Source organism: Heptranchias perlo, chromosome 1, assembly GCF_035084215.1.
Source record: "Heptranchias perlo isolate sHepPer1 chromosome 1, sHepPer1.hap1, whole genome shotgun sequence".
NCBI classification, from domain to species: domain Eukaryota; kingdom Metazoa; phylum Chordata; class Chondrichthyes; order Hexanchiformes; family Hexanchidae; genus Heptranchias; species Heptranchias perlo.
Genome location: NC_090325.1, coordinates 196,600,916 through 196,620,584, shown reverse-complemented (window position 1 = coordinate 196,620,584; position 19,669 = coordinate 196,600,916). Strand labels below are relative to the sequence as shown.

Genomic DNA, 19,669 nt, shown 5'->3' with positions numbered 1-19,669 from the left:
CAGTTTTAAACAAGTGGATATTAAAATTCCTGTGGTAAAAATGTCTGAGACCAAAATGTTACCCATTATATTGGTGGAGGTGAAGCCCATTGTTATGAGGTGTGCACATGACTGAGAACTATGCAGCTTAAAACTTCTTCTGGGCTGAGAAGTGGTGGGTGGGGCGGAAGGAAATCAGCCAGGATCCACATTCCTGATCAACAACGACCTGCATTTATATAGTGCTTTAAAGTAGTAAAACGTCCCAAGGCGCTTCACAGGAGTGATTATCAAACAAAATTTGACACCGAGCCACATAAGGAGGCATTAGGACAGGGACCAAAAGCTTGGTCAAAAGAGGTAGATTTTAAGGAGCATCTTAAAGGAGGAGAGTTATAGAGGTTTAGGGAGGAAATTCCAGAGATTGGGGCCTAGACAGCTGAAGGCACGGCCGCCAATGTGGGGGGGGGGAGATGCGCAAGATAAAAGCCCTCAATTCTAATTTGAGATTAAAAGAGTTTTTCACACATCATCTGGAATAAACTCCCAAGGAAAGCAGTTAATCAGCATAGTATTAACTTGTCCAAAAGAAGTTTGGGAAATATCGGATTAAGAGCATAATTGAAAGTTATAAAGATAAGCATCGTCTTAAGGTGTATTCACACTATAACTAACATTGGTGTGACGTGGTCTCGCTTTGCACCTAAACTGCAGTTACGGTGCAAATTCAGCCAGGATCCAGATCCAGGACACCGTAGCAAAAAGGCGTGAGACTCCGGAGGGGTAATCTCACTCCACATCACTTCAGAGTCATTGCGAGCTTTAACGGCTGCACATAATGACACCGCTATTCCTGGCCAGAATGGAGATGATGGGGTAATTACCCCATCAATCACACCTAGGCACTGCAGTGCTGTAAGTGACTGGGATTGATTTTATGCACAAAATTTGTATTATGTAACTACTGTCCACTCACTTCATTTTGCTGGAGAAATAATCCTGCTTTTATCGGGAGAAGTTGCTATAGTTTCGGTCATGAGTTCTGTTTGCTGCAGTTCATAGAAACTCATTTTAAATAGACTCTGTAGACTGAGTAAATAGACTTTGTTTGCTATAAAATAGATTGTTTGCTGTGAGTCCTGCCGTAAGTTCCGCCCCACCTCCGACTCACTGGCAGACACAGTAACTCGATGGCAGACACAGTGTAACTCAGTTTCTTTTTGGTGAAGCACAGCAGAAACTGGCTAGCTCATACAGAGAAGCCACAAGGTGTGAAATATGGAAAAATCACACCTGTACAGCAGAGGGCTGCTCTTCTTCAGTGCACTAACTACGGTAATGCTATAGTTGTCAGCCATGGCTCAGTGGGCAGCACTCTCGCCTCCATGTCAGAAGCTTAAGTCCCACTCCAGAGACTGGAGCACCAAATCTAGGCTGACACTCCCACTGCAGTACTGAGGGAGTGCTGCACTGTCGGAGGTGCCGTCTTTCAGATGAGACGTTAAACCGAGGCCCTGTCTGCCCTCAGGTGGATATCAAAAATCCTATGGCGCTATTTGGAAGCGATACAGGGGAGTTTTCCCTGGTGTCCTGGCCAATATTTATTCCTCAACGAACATCACTAAGTCAGTTTATCAGGTCATTTATCTCATGATTATGCGCAAATTGGTTACTGCATTTTCCTATATAACAAGTGACTACACTTGAACGTAATTATAGTAAAGTGCGTCTGGACATTTCAGAGCGACACAATAAGGTACAATATAAATGCAAGTTCTTTCCTTCTTTATTAGTTCAGTGTACAGAGTGCGCTTCTGAAAACATCTGGTTGAATAGCTGAGGAAGTGAGTCACTATTTTCCAAATCTTGTATATTTGTGGCGACCACAAGCAGTGTATATGAGAGTTCTGGGACAGATTCAGAATTTGTTTTGGATTAATTATCAGTTTGTCAGAAGAAATCTGTATGAAAATAGTACAAAACATTTCCAGAATGATTGCAACAAACACAATGAATCATCTTTGACCTTTAGTGATGTTGGCGATTTTAGATCTGCAATATGAGCCACAATGCCTAGCTTCCTCAGCTGAGAATCACTTCTGATAAGTAATTGATCCAATTTAATCTTTGACTAACCCAAGTATCATAGCACCCACTTTTAGAATGTATCACTGTGCATCCATTCAATAAGGAAGCGCATTAGTCTACCTGACTGACATATCCTATAACACAACTAGTAAAAGTTAGACCATCTCACAGAAATCACAACTTGTATAACTGTGGCATAGATCAAATCCCCTAATCAATATCCATGGTATTGAAATATTAGGGAATCTCCTAATCAATATCCATGGTATTGAAATACTAGGGAATCCCCTAATCAATATCCATGGTATTGAAATATTAGGGAATCCCCAAATCAATATCCATGGTATTGAAATACTAGGGAATCCCCTAATCAATATCCATGGTATTGAAATATTAGGGAATCCCCAAATCAATATCCATGGTATTGAAATACTAGGGAATCCCCTAATCAATATCCATGGTATTGAAATACTAGGGAATCCTCTAATTAATATCCATGGTATTGAAATACTAGGGAATCCCCTAATTAATATCCATGGTATTGAAATATTAGGGAATCCCCTAATCAATATCCATGGTATTGAAATACTAGGGAATCCCCTAATCAATATCCATGGTATTTAAATACTAGGGAATCCCCTAATTAATTTGTTTCAAATGTAAAGTGTCACTTTGTTGCTTGCAAAATAAACATCGTGCTGATGAACATTTGTTTCATCTTACAGCTGCGCTTAGTTAGAAATAAAAATACATTATGGATAAAGTTGTGAGGAAAGAGTTGAAATACTGGGATTACTTTTACTGGATCAGAAAATCCCAAGAGAAGATTTATTACAGGTTTTGAAAATTATGACAGGTTTTGATAGGGTGAACAGGGAAAGACTTCCCTTTGTTTGGATGTCAGTGACGAGGGGTCATCAAATTAAAATGCTCACCGAGGGTGAGGAGAGAAGTGAATAGTTGAAGCAAAGACCACTGCATCTTTTTAGGGAAGAGCAAATAAACATTGGAAACAGATGTTGATACAGGGCTATGGGGAAAGAGCAGGGCAGTGGGATTAGTTTTGGACTGATACAGGGCTATGGGGAAAGAGCAGGGCAATGGGATTAGTTTTGGACTGATACAGGGCTATGAGGAGAGACAGTTTCCTAGAAGTAAAGGGAATTAGGGGTTACGGGGAGCGGGCAGGAAATTGGACATGAATTTACATTTGAGGTTAGGATCAGATCAGCCATGATCTTATTGAATGGCGGAGCAGGCTCGAGGGGCCGATTGGCCTATCCCTGCTCCTATTTCTTATGTTCTTATGACTGGAGGAGTGGGACTAATTGGATAGCTCTTTCAAAGAGCCGGCACAGGCACAATGGGCCGAATGGCCTCCTTCTGTGTTGTATGATTCTACGAAGGTGTTTTTATATTACACGAAACTCTTGCTGGTGTTGTCAGGTCACATGTAAGCCAAATGTAAAACTGCCTAAAAACAGCTGCCAGGGAGACCCATTTTAGTAAGTACATTCCAGCTGTTTTATACAAGCTGCACAGGACCTGCATTTCGGGAACCCCGCAACACTGGAGCAATATAAAAAGTAGCTACCAGTATCACTGGAGGGAGGGTCAGTTTGCGAGTGTGTGTACATAGTTGCTTGTCTGTTCTTCTAGTTGTCTGCTGTCGTAATGAAAGTCAAGATTCCACTGCAGGTGCCTTGGGGTATTTTTCAGAATGACTTCCTAGTGTGGTTCTGGAATTTAAAGAAGGCATCAGTGATTGCGTTACAATGTTTGAAGCTTTAGAACAGCGAGCTATAGGCAAGTGGGAGCAGTTTTACCCTGCATAGAATTCTCCTTCATTTGAAATCATGAAGTTCTGCTCCAATGAAGTGCATAGTAATATTGAGAGTGAGGACAAGATTCTTTCTGTTGTTACATTAAAAGGGAGTTCTACCAAAGACGTCAGCTCCCAGGCTACATTTCTTACCCCCCCACCCCCACACCACCCAACAATTCTCCTGAGGGTGCTGACTCCTTGCTGGGGTGCAGATCCATAAGTACTGGGTGCTCTCAGACGCCTTGCCCAAGTGGTCATTATTACAAGTGCAAGTCTCAGCACTGAGTGTTCCTTGACCCCAGCCCAGCCAAGCCCAAGCCCATCTTTACCAGCCACACATGCACTCACACGTTTCCAAGCAAGGGGTCACTAAGTAATGATCAGGAGCAGGAATCCTATCCCAATTATTTCCTCCCAAATCCAGGCCTGGTGATGCCAACTGTACTGGCTCCAGTCATCACTCTAGTTTTCTGCCTCTCACAGGAGATTACATGGCTGCCGGAGGGGGTTAGTGTTTAGTCACAATGCTCCGTATCATCATGGTGTGGGGCAGGCTTGATGGACCAGCTGGTCCTTTCTTGCCCGCCAATTTCACAATTTACATCAACAATTTGCATTTGGGAATCGGAAGTACAATTTCAAAATTTGCGGACGACACCAAATTGGGGTGTAGTTAATACAAAGGAAGAATGCGTCAAAATGCAAGAAGACATCAATAAACTCGCAGAATGGGCGTGTAATTGGCAAATTAATTTCAATGTAGATAAGTGTGAGTTGATGCATTTTGGTAGGAAGAATAAGGAGGCCACACACTGCTTGGATAATAAGAGTCTAAATGGGGTAGAGGAGCAGAGGGATCTGGGGGAACAGATACACAAATCACTAAAAGTAGTGACACAGGTTAATAAGGCCATTAAAAGGCAAATCAAGCACTGGGGTTCATTTCTAGAGGGATAGAATTGAAAAGCAAAGAAGTTGTGTTATACTAGGTTAGACCACACTTGGAGTACTATGCACAGTTCTGGTCTCCATATTATAGAAAGGATGTACAGGCTTTGAAGAGGGTGCAAAAAAGATTCACAAGGATGATACCAGGACCGAGAGGATATCCTTATCAGGAAAGGCAGAAAAGGCTGAGGCTCTTTTCTCTAGAAAAGAGAAGGCTGAGGGGTGACCTGATAGAGGTCTTTAAGATAATGATAAAGTAGGAGTGGAGAAAATGTTTCCACTTGTGGGGGGAGACCAGAACTAGAGGTCATAAATATAAGATAGTCACTAATAAATCCAATAGAGCATTCAGGAAGAAACTTCTTTACCCAGAGAGTGGTGAGAATGTGGAACTCGCTCCCACAAGGAGTGGTTGAGGCGAATAGCATAGATACATTTAAGGGGAAGCTCGATAAACACATGAGGGAGAAAGGAATAGAAGGATATACTGATAGGGTGAGATGAAGTTAGGAGGGAGGAGGCTCGCGTGGAGCGTAAACACCAACATAGGCCAGTTGGGCCGAATGGCCAGTTTCCGTGCTGTAGTTTCGATGTAATTTTGAATGTTCGTACGTATCATCTAACAGAGCCCTTGGACTATCCTGCGACCTTCCTGATCCATATAGTTCAGATATTCACTCGATAAACAACACTGAGCCACAGGTTGAGCTTTCTCTGGCTGTTTTAAGCAGCAGCTCCAAAGCATAAAGAACAGTAATAGAGGGGGCAAGGTGGAGAAAGTCTGATGTCAGTGCCCTCCCACGGGTATCAGGATTATGAGGCAACTCAGTTAAGAGAGAACTTCCTTTATAAGGAACAAATATCTTCTCCTGTGTGAGAAATCTATGACCAGCCTCACATTATAAGGTTCATCCCTTCAAAAATGTTTTGGAAAAATCTCACCCTTGGTTGAAATGTTGACTCTGGGAAGAGCCTAACCAAAGCTAGGTGGGAAAGTAAGCTGTGAGGAGGACACAAAGAGTCTGCAAAGGAAAAGAGACAGGTTAAGTGAGTGGGCAAGAAAGTGGCAGATGGAGTATAATGTGGGGAAATGTGAGGTTATTCACTTTGGTTGGAAGAATAGAAAAAGAGAATATTTTTTAAATGGTGAGAAACTATTAAATGTTGGTGTTCAGAAGGATTTGGGTGTCCTCGTACAAGAAACACAGAAAGTTAACATGCAGGTACAGCAAGCAATTAGGAAGGCAAATGGTATGTTGGCCTTTATTGTAAGGGTGTTGTCCTATGAGGAGAGATTGAGTAGAATGGGCCTATACTATCTGGAGTTTAGAAGAATGAGAGGTGATCTCATTGAAACATATAAGATTCTGAGGGGGTTTAACAGGGTAGATGCTGAGAGGTTGTTTCCCCTGGCTGGAGAGTCTAGAACTAGAGGGCAAAGTCTCAGGGTAAGGGGTCGGCCAATTAAGATTGAGATGAAGAGGAATTTCTTCACTCAGAGGGTTGTGAATCTTTGGAATTCTCTACCCCAGGTAGCAGTGAATGCTGAGTCATTGAGTATATTCAAGGGTGAGATCGATAGATTTTTGGACTCTAGGGGAATCAAGGGACATGGGGGTCGGGCGGGAAAGTGGAGTTGAGTTCGAAGATCCATGATCTTAATGAATGGCGGAGCAGGCTCGAGGGGCTGAATGGCCGACTCCTGCTCCTATTTCTGATGTTCTTATGTTATGAGGCAAATTTAAAAAAAATAGTACAGTGGAATATAACGAGGGGTAAGCAGCCAACAGAGACCTTACGGGTTGAATTGAGAAATAGGAAAGGATCTAAGACTATAGTGGAGTTGTGTATAGGAGCCCTGGCAGCAGCTCTGAAGTGCTAGATTGTATAATTGCAGAGATTAGACAAGCGTGTAACAAAGGCATAGTGGTCTTAATGGGGGACTTTAACCTTCACATAGATTGGGGAAAGCAGACTAGCAACTGTCAGAAAGGTAGTGAATTTCTTGAGTGTGTCCGGGATAGTTTTCTACAGCAGTATGTCCTAGAGGCAACAAGGGGGCAAGCCATACTAGATTTAGTAATGAGTAATGAACCAGATTTAGTTAACGGCTTAACTGTGCGTGAACATCTATCCAATAGCGATCATAACATGATCGAGTTCAATGTAGTGTTTGAAAGGGAGAAAAGTGAATCAGCTGCTAAGATTCTAGACTTGGGTAAGGCCGACGTCAATGGGATGAGACAGAGACTGTCCACAGTAAACTGGTCAAATCTGTTAATGGGTAAAACGACTGATGATCAGTGGGAAATGTTTAAAGAAACATTTAACGTGATACAGAATCGGTTTATACCCCTGAGGGGCAAGAACTCTACTTGCCAAAAAAAAACAGCCATGGACAACTAAAGAGGTAAGGGACAGTATAAGACATAAGGAAAGGGCATACAAAAAGGCAAAAAATGGCACAGATCCTGGCAAATGGGAAAGATACAAAGATCAACAAAGGGTCACAAAACAGATAGTAAGGGCTACAAAAAGAGAATATGAAAAGAAACTTGCAAGGGATATCAAAACCAAACCAAAGAACTTTTATAGTTATATTAGGAAAAAGAGGGTGGTCAGGAGCAGTGTTGGTCCCTTAAAAACTGAAAGTGGGAATATTGTCATTGACAATGGGGAAATGGCGGACATGTTGAATAATTACTTTGCGTCAGTATTTAGAGTAGAAAAAGACAGCATGCCGGAAATCCCAAGAAAACTAATATTGAATCGGGGAAAGTGACTCAATAAAATTAACAAAAGTAAAGCAACAGTAATGAAGAAAATAATAGCACTAAAAAGTGACAAATCCCCAGGACCAGATGGTTTCCATTCCAGGGTTTTAAAGGAAGTAGGTGAGCACATTGCAGATGCCCTAACTATAATCTGTCAAAGTTCTCTAGATTCAGGAACTGTCCCTCTAGATTGGAAAATTGCACATGTCACTCTGCTTTTTAAGAAAGGAGAGAGAGGGAAACCCCCAAGGAATTATAGACCAGTTAGCCTAACATCTGTTGTGGGGAAAATGCTGGAGTCTATAATTAAGGATAGGGTGACTGAACACCTCGAGAATTTTCAGTTAATCAGAGAGAGACAGCATGGATTTGTGAAAGGTAGGTCGTGCCTGACAAACCTGATTGAATTTTTTGAAGAGGTGACTAAAGTAGTGGACAGGGGAATGTCAATGGATGTTATTTATATGGACTTCCAGAAGTCATTTGATAAGGTCCCACATAAGAGACTGTAAGCTAAGTTAGAAGCCCATGGAATCGAGGGAAAAGTACGGACTTGGTTAGGAAGTTGGCTGAGCGAAAGGCGACAGAGAGTAGGGATAATGGGTAGGTACTCACATTGGCAGGATGTGACTAGTGGAGTCCCGCAGGGATCTGTCTTGGGGCCTCAATTATTCACAATATTTATTAACGACTTAGATGAGGGCATAGAAAGTCTCATATTATAAGTTTGCCGATGACACAAAGATTGGTGGCATTGTAAGCAGTGTAGATAAAAACATAAAATTACAAAGGGATATTGATAGGTTAGGTGAATGGGCAAAACTGTGGCAAATGGAATTCAATGTAGGCAAATGTGAGGTCATCCACTTTGGATCAAAAAAGGATCGAACAGAGTACTTTCTAAATGGTAAAAAGTTAAAAACAGTGGATGTCCAAAGGGACTTAAGGATTCAGGTACATAGATCATTGAAGTGTCATGAACAGGTGCAGAAAATAATCAAGAAGGCAAATGGAATGCTGGCCTTTATATCTAGAGGACTAGAGTACAAGGGGGCAGACGTTATACTGCAGCTATACAAAACCCTGGTTAGACCGCACCTGGAGTACTGTGAGCAGTTCTGGGCACCGCACCTTCGGAAGGACATACTGGCCTTGGAGGGAGTGCAGCGTAGGTTTACTAGAATGATACCCGGACTTCAAGGGTTAAGTTACAAGGAGAGATTACACAAATTGGGGTTGTATTCTCTAGAGTTTCGAAAATTAAGGGGTGATCTGATCGAAGTTTATAAGATATTAAGGGGAACAGATAGGGTGGATAGAGAGAAACTATTTCCGCTGGTTGGGGATTCTAGGAGTAGGGGGCACAATCTAAAAATTAGAGCCAGACCTTTCAGGAGTGAGATTAGAAAACATTTCTACACACAAAGGGTTGTAGAAGTTTGGAACTCTCTTCCGCAAACGGCAATTGATACTAGCTCAATTGCTAAATTTAAATCTGAGATAGATAGCTTTTTGGCAACCAAAGGTATTAAGGGATATGGGCCAAAGGCAGGTATATGGAGTTAGATCACAGATCAGCCATGATCTTATCAAATGGCGGAGCAGGCTCGAGGGGCTGAATGGCCTACTCCTGTTCCTATATTCCTAAGATACATACAAAATAAATATGAATAGCTTTAGTTAAAGTTAGAAGAGGAGGAATGCTGACAAACCTGGAAGACAAGCACGAGTGGCTGAAGATGCAGCAAAGGCTGGCATCAGCAAATCTACCAAGTCCAAAGAGTCGCACATTTTTATACTAAAATTCCAGACATAGCCTTAAACCAGAAGGGCATAACTGCTTCTTGTTACTTTACTATGTAAATAAAGTGCTAACTTGGCAAAGCATACATTATAATATGCAACACTGAGCATTGTTGATGTGCCGTATTACGTTGAACCCAGCTAAGACTCTGTTGCTCTAACTCTAAGCTGAGCTCATAGTAGGTACAGCACAGGAGGCCATTCGGCCCATTATGCCTGTGTCGGCTCTTTAAAGAGCTATCCAATTAGTCCCATTCCCTTGCTCTTTCCCCATAGCCCTGTAATTTTTTTCCCTTTTCAAGTATTTATCCAATTCCCCTTTGAAAGTTATTATTGAATCTGCTTCCACCGCCCTTTCAGGCAGCGCATTCCAGATCATAACAACTCGCTGCGTAAGAAGTTATGCTATATTAATTTGTTACAGTAATTATCAAGCAAAATTACTGCCCTGTAAGTGATGGTTAAAGTGAACCTTTGTACTTTTGGTTCCCTAGAAATATTGGAATTATGTAATAAAATGATTATTGGTTATTGATTATTGGCTGTACATTGAATGACAGTGTTCTGTTCAGAACTTGATGTCTTTGGGAAAGTTGAGAGATAATGGGTTTCTGGTAACTGAGTTACACAAGACACCCCGCGAGCAATCCAAACTACGTACAGCGGTTGACACAAAGGTAAACTTCAGTTCCTTATCCATTCACTTTTAAACAGGACTGCGATGAGCCAACTGAGAGGGGCATGTCAAAGGTGAACTGGTACAAAATGTCATAATAGTGAAGGAGCTGAGGTACACTTAGGCACCATGCGAATTACCGAGAAATACAGCACAAGTTAATATTTACATCAATACACTGTTTACTCAGTTACTTTTGATGCTGTATCAGCTACTGGACTACTGTCCTTTGGATGGATAATTAGAGAAATTACAGCACAGGAGGAGGCCATTCGCCCCATTGTGCCTGTGCCGACTCTTTGAAAGAGCTACCCGATTAGTCCCACTCCCCCTGATCTTTCCCCATCGCCCTGTAAATTAGTTATAGTGTAGTTTCACCCTGAATCTGGAGTTAAGGACCAACTTGGCACCAGAATGAACAATCTCACTCCACTTCACAGTCAGTTGAGACCTTAACACCCAACTTACACCAACATGCAAAGCAACGTTTTTCCAACAACGTTCACCTGAGGAAGGAGGAAGCCTCCGAAAGCTTGTGAATTTAAAATAAAATTGCTGGACTATAACTTGGTGTTGTAAAATTGTTTACATTTGTCAACCCCAGTCCATCACCGGCATCTCCACATCACTTCACAGTCAGTTGAGACCTTAACACCCAACTTACACCAACATGCAAAGCTGAAGCTGCTTCTCTCCGACCTTAAACTTGTAGCGTGACTACACTGCAATATGATTCTGTTCCTTCTGGATCTACCAGAAATAGATTCTCCAGGCTTCCAATGATCACAGGTCTGGGAATGGGCAGGGTGCATTGTTTATATTGTCAATTATGAACCAGAGTTTCATCAATTTAAAAATGCGAGCATAAACCTACCCAACGGGCCAATCTCAATTCTTTTCTTCCAACTACAACTTGCATTTATATAGTGACTTTAACGTAGTAAAACATCCCAAGGCGCTTCACAGGAGCGATTATCAAACAAAATTTGACACCGAGCCACATAAGGAGTTGTTAGGACAGGTGATCAAAAGTTTGGGCAAAGAGGTAGGTTTTAAGGAGCATCTTATAGGAAGAGAGAGAGAGAGAGAGGTAGAGAGACGGAGAGGTTTAGGGAGGGAATTCCAGAGCTTAGGGCCTAGGCAGCTGAAGGCACGGCCGCCAATGGTGGAGTGATGAAAATCGGGGATGGGTAAGAAGCCAAAATTGGAGGAGCGCAGAAATCTCGGAGGGTTGTGGGGCTGGAGGAGGTTGCAGAGATAGGGAGGGGCGAGGCCATGGAGGGATTTGTAGACAAGAATGAGAATTTTAAAATCGAGGTGTTCCCGGACCAGGAACCACGGTAGGTCAATGTAACAATTACCGTCAGATAGTAGGACACAAATCAGCTGATAGTGAGCATTACAATTTAACTATCACCTCTTGTTTGATGAACAAGGTGAAGCAATTTCCCCATTTACTCCACAGTCACGCTGCTGAGTGCAGCAGCTTTGTAAAGTAATGATAAAGCACTAAAACCCAGCCAAAGAAGATGCAACTATATTGCTGCAAACAGCATCCCACACAGGTGGCCAGTGCAGTTTTTGGTTTTCTGGCCTGTACCTGTCATCCCAGCCATTGGGGAAGTTCCATTGGTCAAAAACACAGTCACAAACTGCAACTTATAAACAAACTCATCTGTGCTCCGCTAGCTGGTCTCAGGCAGGTTGGCAGTAAGGCCACTCACTATAAATGGCCTCAGCACTTCTGGGGGGGGGGGCAGGAAATCAGGGTTCCCATGCGGATCACTATTCCGTGATCCCTGCTGAAAAATTCAACAGGGAACCTGTTGGGTAAAGACGGGATCAAACTCTGCTGTGATGCCCCATTGCAACAACAACTTGCATTTATATAGCACCTTTAACGCAGTAAAACATCCCAAGCTGCTTCACAGGAGCGATTATCAAACAAAATTTGACACCGAGCCACATAAGGAGATGTTAGGACAGGTGACCAAAAGTATGGTCAAAGAGGTAGGCTTTAAAGAGCGTCTTAAAAGGAGGAGCGCGAGGAAAAGAGGCGGTGGGGTTTAGGGAGGGAATTCCAGAGCTTAAAGTCCTAGACAGTTGGAGGCACGGCTGCCAATGGTGGGACGAAGTAAATTGGGGATGGTCAAGAGGGCAGAATTGGAGGAACGCAGAGATCTCGGAAGGTTGTCGGGCTGGAAGAGGTTACAGAGACAGGGAGGGGGCGAGCCCATGGAGGGATTTGAAATCAAGGATAACAATTTTAAATTCGAGGCATTGCTGGACCTGGAGCCAATGTCGGTCAATGAGCACAGGGGGCGAGTTAGGATACGAGCAGCAGAAGCTGCCCGCTTCCTGACACTGCCTAGACTCACGGATGCAGAACAACCAGTTAGGGGAGGTAGTGGAGGGTGCCCAGTATCCATGGACACATTTCCCAGGATGTGTCAGTGCCTACCGGAGGGAAGATCATCTGTAGATGGGAGGGTCGAGTGCAGTTCTATTTGTTTTTATGTTGTTCTGACACTGTGGAAGCTGCCAAGCGAAAGAAAGAAAGAAAGAAAGAATCTGCATTTATATAGCGCCTTTCACAACCTCAGGATGTCCCAAAGCGCTTTACAGCAAATAAAGTACTTTTGAAGTGTACCCACTGATGCAATGTAGGAAACACAGCTCCATCATAAGGTCAGAAATGCGGATGTTCGCTGATGATTGCACAGTGTTCAGTTCCAATAATGAAGCAGTCCAAGCCCGCATGCAGCAAGACCTGGACAACATCCAGGTTTGGGCTCATAAGTGGCAAGTAACATTCGCGTCAGACAAGTGCCAAGCAAGACCATCTCCAACAAGAGAGAGTCTAATCACCTCCCTTGACATTCAACGGCATTACCATCACCGAATCCCCCACCATCAACATCCTGGGAGTCACCATTGACCAGAAACTTAACTGGACCAGCCATATAAATACTGTGGCTACGAGAGCAGGTCAGAGGCTGGGTATTCTGCGGCGAGTGACTCACCTCCTGACTCCCCAAAGCCTTTCCACCATCTACAAGGCACAAGTCAGGAGTGTGATGGAATACTCTCCACTTGCTTGGATGAGTGCAGCTCCAACAACATTCAAGAAGCTCGACACCATCTAAGATAAAGCAGCCTGCTTGATTGGCACCCCATCCATCACCCTAAACATTCACTCCCTTCACCACCGGCGCACAGTGGCTGCAGTGTGTACCATCCACAGGATGCACTGCAGCAACTCGCCAAGGCTTCTTCGACAGCACCTCCCAAACCCGCGACCTCCACCATCTAGAAGGACAAGAGCAGCAGGCACATGGGAACAACACCACCTGCACGTTCCCCTCCAAGTCACACATCATCCCGACTTGGAAATATATCGCCGTTCCTTCATCGTCGCTGGATCAAAATCCTGGAACTCCCTTCCTAACAGTACTGTGGGAGAACCGTCACCACATGGACTGCAGCGGTTCAAGAAGGCGGCTCACCACCACCTTCTCAAGGGCAATTAGGGATGGGCAATAAATGCCGGCCTCGCCAGTGACGCCCACATCCCATGAACGAATTTAAAAAAAACTCAGCTGCTGATTTGTGCACAGCAAGATCCCACAAACAGCAATGTGATAGTGACTCGATAATCTGTCTTAGTGATGTTGGTTGAGGATAAGTATTGGCCAGGACACCGGGAAGAACTTCCCTGCTCTTCTTCAAATAGTGGCCATGGGATTTTTTTAAGTCGACCTGAGAGGGAAGACAGGGCCTCGGTTTAATGTCTCATCCGAAAGGCAGCACCTTCCACAGTGCAGCACTCCCTCCGTACTGCACTGGGAGTGTCGGCCTAGATCTTGTGCTTAAGTCTCTGGAGTGGGACTTGAACCCACGACCTTCTGACTCAGAGGCGAGAGTGCTGCCCACTGAGCCAAGGCTGAAACTGTTGTTAAAATTTCAGGTCTGCTTTAGGTATTCTCTTGGTTAACTGGTGCTGGTCATTTCCATAATTGGCCCCCAGGTTTTACATTCAGGGTATGCTTGTACTGTCCAATATCTAATCACATGGTAGTGTAAACTGAGGGGAGTAACAGTACCCCTTGTGATCTGAACCAAATTATTGCGTCTTTCACACAAGCCCTTATCCACTTCTCCAATCTTTCAGTAGATGGACTGAAAACACTTTAGTGAAACTAGGCCAGATACAAATCGTGAAGCTTCTTTATTTACTGACATCAAGTGATCAAATAGAGTGACAGTTACAATCAAAATTCACTCACTTCAAACCTCTCTCCTCATGAATAAGAAAACTTTTTTAAAAAATCGAGCCATGCTACTCCATGTGATGATATGGAGATGCCGGTGATGGACTGGGGTGGACAAATGTAAGGAACCTTACATTTGTCCACCCCATTCCTTACATTACTCCATGTGATGGGCTACTAGAACATTTCCTGGTCAGTCTTCTGGTTCTGGGACAGCAGCACCACGCGTTGGGAAGGTTTGTGTATTCCAATGACCCTGAGATTGCGCTGGTGTGAGTATAACTCCTGGTAGGACCTCACAAACCAGACAGCTTGAATGGTAGGAACCAAATTATAGGTCAGTACTCTGGTCCACCTAGTAGGGGGTATTTGAGTCAGACTAACACCATGTCCATGTAAAAATGTCCTTTGATGGTTTGCCCCATGTGCCACAAAGCACAAGAGACTTGATCTAACTTCTGGTTGTGACTGGCTGCGAGTTTTGGATGAGAGAGTTTCCCCCTTGTTAGGCCGGGTTCGTGTCCCAGACACTGACTGACCTTGAATGTGGGAACAGCTAGTCTCCCTCATTAAGGAGTCAAGCCTGCATGTTTTATCAGATACCCCATTTACATGTGTTAAATGCCTTAGCAACACTTCCAGGAAATTATGTCTTCTGCTCAAGTCTTAAACCACATGTAATTTTTGAGCTTTATACAAAGTTCATCCTGTTGCTGCACTGGGCACTTAATATAATTCATTCTCTAAACTCTGATTTGACATCAAGTATCCCTCTGCAGCAAATTAATATTCCAGAAAAATGGGCAGCCCCTTTAAAAGTTAGATACTTTTTCATATAAACAAATATTGTATAGTTTAACATGAAAAAAAAATCACTGTAACTGGCTTTAAATTCAGGAAGGTAAACAAAATGCAATGGGTTCCATTCATTCTTCCAATGGGGAGAAATGGCACAAGTTACCATCACATTCAACATTGCAACAAATATTTAGAAAGAGCTTGCATTTCTATCACACCTTTCATGACCTCAGGACGTCCCAAAGCACTTCACAGCCAATGAAGTACTTTTGAAGTGTAGTCACTGTTGTAGTGTAGGAAATGTGGCAGCCAATTTGTGCACAGCAAGATCCCACAAACAGCAATGAGATAACGACCAAATCATCTGCTTTAGTGATGTTGGGTGAGGGATAAATATTGCCTAGGACACCGGGGAGAACTCTCCTGCTCTTCTTTGAAATAGTGCCGGGGGATCATTTACATCCACCTGAGGGGGCAGATGGGGCCTCGGTTTAACGTCTCATCTGAAGAATCTAATAATTTATTGAAATTAGTCAGTGACATCAGACTTAAATTGCTGGATGCTGCTGACCTGTAACCTGAAACCGATAAGCAGATTTCAACCTGCAATGTTCACTCACCAAACAATTAAACTCAGCTATTTCAGGTTGTATTTACTTGTAGTATTTCTGGCTGTAAAGGGACAGGCAAACTAAACACAACTCTCTGCTTTAGCAGTGGAATACATTGTGTACTGCATGGTATAATACCCCTGTCGTTATAAAACATCACTTGACATACTGTGAGCAATACCAGAGATCAGTTACTAGGAACAGGAGGAGGCCATTCAGCCCCTCGAGCCTGTTCCGCCATTCAATTAGATCATGGCTGATCTGTATCTTAACTCCATCTACGCCTCTTGGTTCTGTAACCCTTAATACCCTTACCTAATCAATATCTATCTAGTTTTGAAATTTTCAATTGACCCCCCAGCCTCAACAGCTTTTTTTTTGGGGGGGGGGGGAATAAAAGAGAGGTTCCAGATTTCCACTCCCCTTTGTGTGAAGTGATTCCTGACATCACCCCATAATTTCTACCCAAGTTACTAATGCATTAAAAAAGATAAATCAGCGAGCACAGGCATATTACACTTTGTTACAGATGCAACACAACCTTGAAATTCTGCGTGCATCTTAGCCTGAAGCCCGAAGCCAACAGGCACATTCCAATTTGCAAGTTCTCTGACCAAACAATTAAACTTTGAATTACCTCAGACTCTGTTTACTTAACAATTAGATTTTGTGGGTTTGAACGATCACCTCCCACCTTAGCAGCAGAATAATACACTGCACATTACATTGTAGAAAACCTTGCCCTTATCATCTATCACCTGACTCTACTGCAAGGGATAAAACAGCAGATCTACTAATGTATATAAATAAACTTAATGTAAGAGCTTGAGCTACCGCATTTCAGAAGGGATTGGTGAGAGGATTGGAAAAGTACAGTGCTATTAAGATAAACCTCATTCTTTCATTGCATTTTTTTTTAAAAAAGCAAAATGTCACTTTTAATGAGTCAAAGAGTCTGTTTAAGTTTTATCATTCTACAGCACCCCCAAAAAATAAACACTGATGCACATGTACAACATCCAAAGGGGATCAATCTTATCTGCTCACAAATCTATGAGCATGATTCCAGCTTCCTTTTAGGAGAAAATTAGGACCAATTCTCAATTCTTCTTAAAAGAAATAAAAACATTGCTATTACTGTGCCCATATTACAAATATTCAAATAAATAGACATAATGATCTTTGTGCAGCAAGTGGCTTATTTATATAGTAGATGAATTTATACACTTTTATATGGTTATCAGCATATCCTTTCACATATCACTCCAATCATCAAGAGCTGGAGATAATTTATAAAAATTACAAAAATAGAACTGGTAGATTTGGAAACGTCATCTATTTTCTATCTTGCCATTAATAAAAGTGGCCTTTGCTGATAGCATCACTGAGCACTTACATCATCACCTCAGCTTCCTCACATGGACTGAGATGAATGGGACAACTAAACGCCACCATAACTAGACACTGAGGCACCAACATCATCAGTTTGACTCAAACAAAGCCTTTAACTATAACATACACAAATCCCACGTACGTCCCTCAGAATCATCCATGTACACAGGGCACTGATCACACAGATGGTAACAATTAAAAATAAAAACAGAGAATGCTGGAGAAGCTCAGCAAGTCGGGCAGCATCTGTGGAGAAAGGAGCAGAGATAATGTTTCAGGTCGAAGACCTTTCATCAGACAGAGGTTTTTAAGCTGAAACATTAATTCTGTTTCTTTCTCCACAGACGCTGCCTCACTCGCTGAGCTTCTCCTGCATTTTCTGTTTTTATTTCAGATTTCCGACATCCGCAGTATTTTGCTTTTGGTAAAAAGACAAGTTAAACTCATTTTAGTGATTAGATAAATGGAGCTTTTCACAACTGGACAGTTGCATAAATATCGCCTCAAATGTTTTCATGTTTTATAATTCCTTCTCTCATAGATACGAGTGTGAAGATCAATATAACACTCTGTACATCACTGACATATAAAATAAATCTCATTCACAAACAGCTCGTGCACAAAACATCAGGCAGGTTGAGACCCTGGAAAAACAACTGGGGGGAGGGGGGGGGTGACGTTTAAAATCCCTAAAATACAAAATTACTCGGATAATGAGGGTCGGAGGATGAAAAAACCAGCGGCAGAGATAGCGGGGTGTGTGTGTTTCCGCCAAATACGGAGCAAGTGAGGAGCTGGAGTGAGGGATTTGGAGAATCACAATGAGCTTCACATGGAAACACAGCTGGGTTGGAAATGAGGTAAAAAGAAAATCTGTAAAGGAAAAGTCAGGGCCTAAAGTAAGTGAGTGAGCGAGGCTGAGAGACGGTGAGGAGGAGATGCGGAAGTTCACCGCTCTCGTTGCTATTCGCGGCTAACATAAAATGTACAGTTAATCAAACAAAGCACAGCGAGAGGATGATAAACTGCGACCACCAGAGCAAGGCCACACCTGGCTCATGTTTTACAGAAGATGACTGCGTGTGGACCAGGCAGGGATGAGGGGCTCTCACCCCCTTACTCACGGTGTCAGTGCGGATACTCCAGCGGCAACAATCTAACACTTACCCCTCGCTACCGCCGGCGGCCGATACACTGTATCCGAGGGAGAGGCGGCGATACACTGTATCCGAGGGAGAGGCACCGATACACTGTATCCGAGGGAGGAGAGGCACCGATACACTGTATCCGAGGGAGAGGCACCGATACACTGTATCCGAGGGAGGCGACCACCGATACACTGTATCCGAGGGAGGAGAGGCACCGATACACTGTATCCGATGGAGAGGCGGCCGATACACTGTATCCGAGGGAGGAGAGGCACCGATACACTGTATCCGATGGAGAGGCGGCGATACACTGTATCCGAGGGAGGCGGCGATACACTGTATCCGAGGGAGGCGGCGATACACTGTATCCGAGGGAGGCGGCGATACACTGTATCCGATGGAGAGGCGGCGATACACTGTATTGGAGGGAGAGGCGAGGAGAGGCGAGGCGGCCGGGCTGCGCTCGATCTCTCTCCCTCTCTCACCGCCCCATGTGCCGGCACTCGGGGCTCTCCGAGCTCCCGGGATCGTCGCTTCCGAACCTTCCCCCGCCTGGAATTCCCCGCGTCACCGGCAGCGCGCGCTCCCCCCTCCGGTGAGGCGAGGAACCGCCGCCAAAAAGCAGGAAATGTTCGGTCCAAACCCCCGCATCAGTCCACCGCCCTTTCATATATTCATTTCAAGGGCGTTATCAAAATATCTCAGGGTTTTAAATGCAAATGAGTGATTGTCCCTCTTAATCATACAGTGCAGAAGGAGGCCATTCGATCCATTGTGCCTGTGCCAGCTCTTTGAAAGAGCTGTCCATTTAGTCCCACTCCCCAGAGCCCTGCAATTTTTCCCCTTCAAGTATTTATCCAATTCCCTTTTGAAAGTTATTATTGAATCTGCTTCCACCGCCCTTTCAGGCAGCGCGTTCCAGATCATCACAACTCGCTGCGTAAAATAAATCTCACCTCCCCACTATGATTTTTTGCCGATCATCTTAAATCTGTGCCCTCTGGTTACCGACCCTTCCGCCTTATTCACTCTCTCAAATCCCTTAATAATTTTTCACATCTCTGTTAATTATCTCCTTAACCTCCTCTTCTCTAAGGAGAACAATCCCAGCATCTCTAGTCTCTCCACATTTCTTAACTTGCTTGCAGGATGTGGCAGATAGATTTATGGGAATATTTTACGAGTCTGTGCCTTTTCCACAAGTGGCACATATTGGAAATTTGGGTGTCTGCTGCCCCCGATTTTCTGATCAATGGGACAGGCTCCTCCAGCAGGTTGTGAAATGACATCTCCAGATTGCTTTGCAGAAAAGGACCAATGCAACTCATGCGGTTTCTTTTTCAAGAATCTGCTGCA

General features: G+C 43.5%; 1 protein-coding gene across 1 annotated transcript in view; it reads right to left on the bottom strand.

Annotated features, from left to right (window-relative positions):
• LOC137331176 (nuclear factor NF-kappa-B p105 subunit-like) overlaps window positions 1-18,412 on the bottom strand; it is a 116,156-nt gene extending 97,744 nt beyond the window's left edge. Inside the window, exon 1 of the mRNA XM_067994776.1 lies at window positions 18,333-18,412. The gene's annotated coding sequence lies outside the window, so the exon portion shown is untranslated. The remainder of the gene's footprint in view (window positions 1-18,332) is intronic.
• Window positions 18,413-19,669: the final 1,257 nt, after the last annotated feature.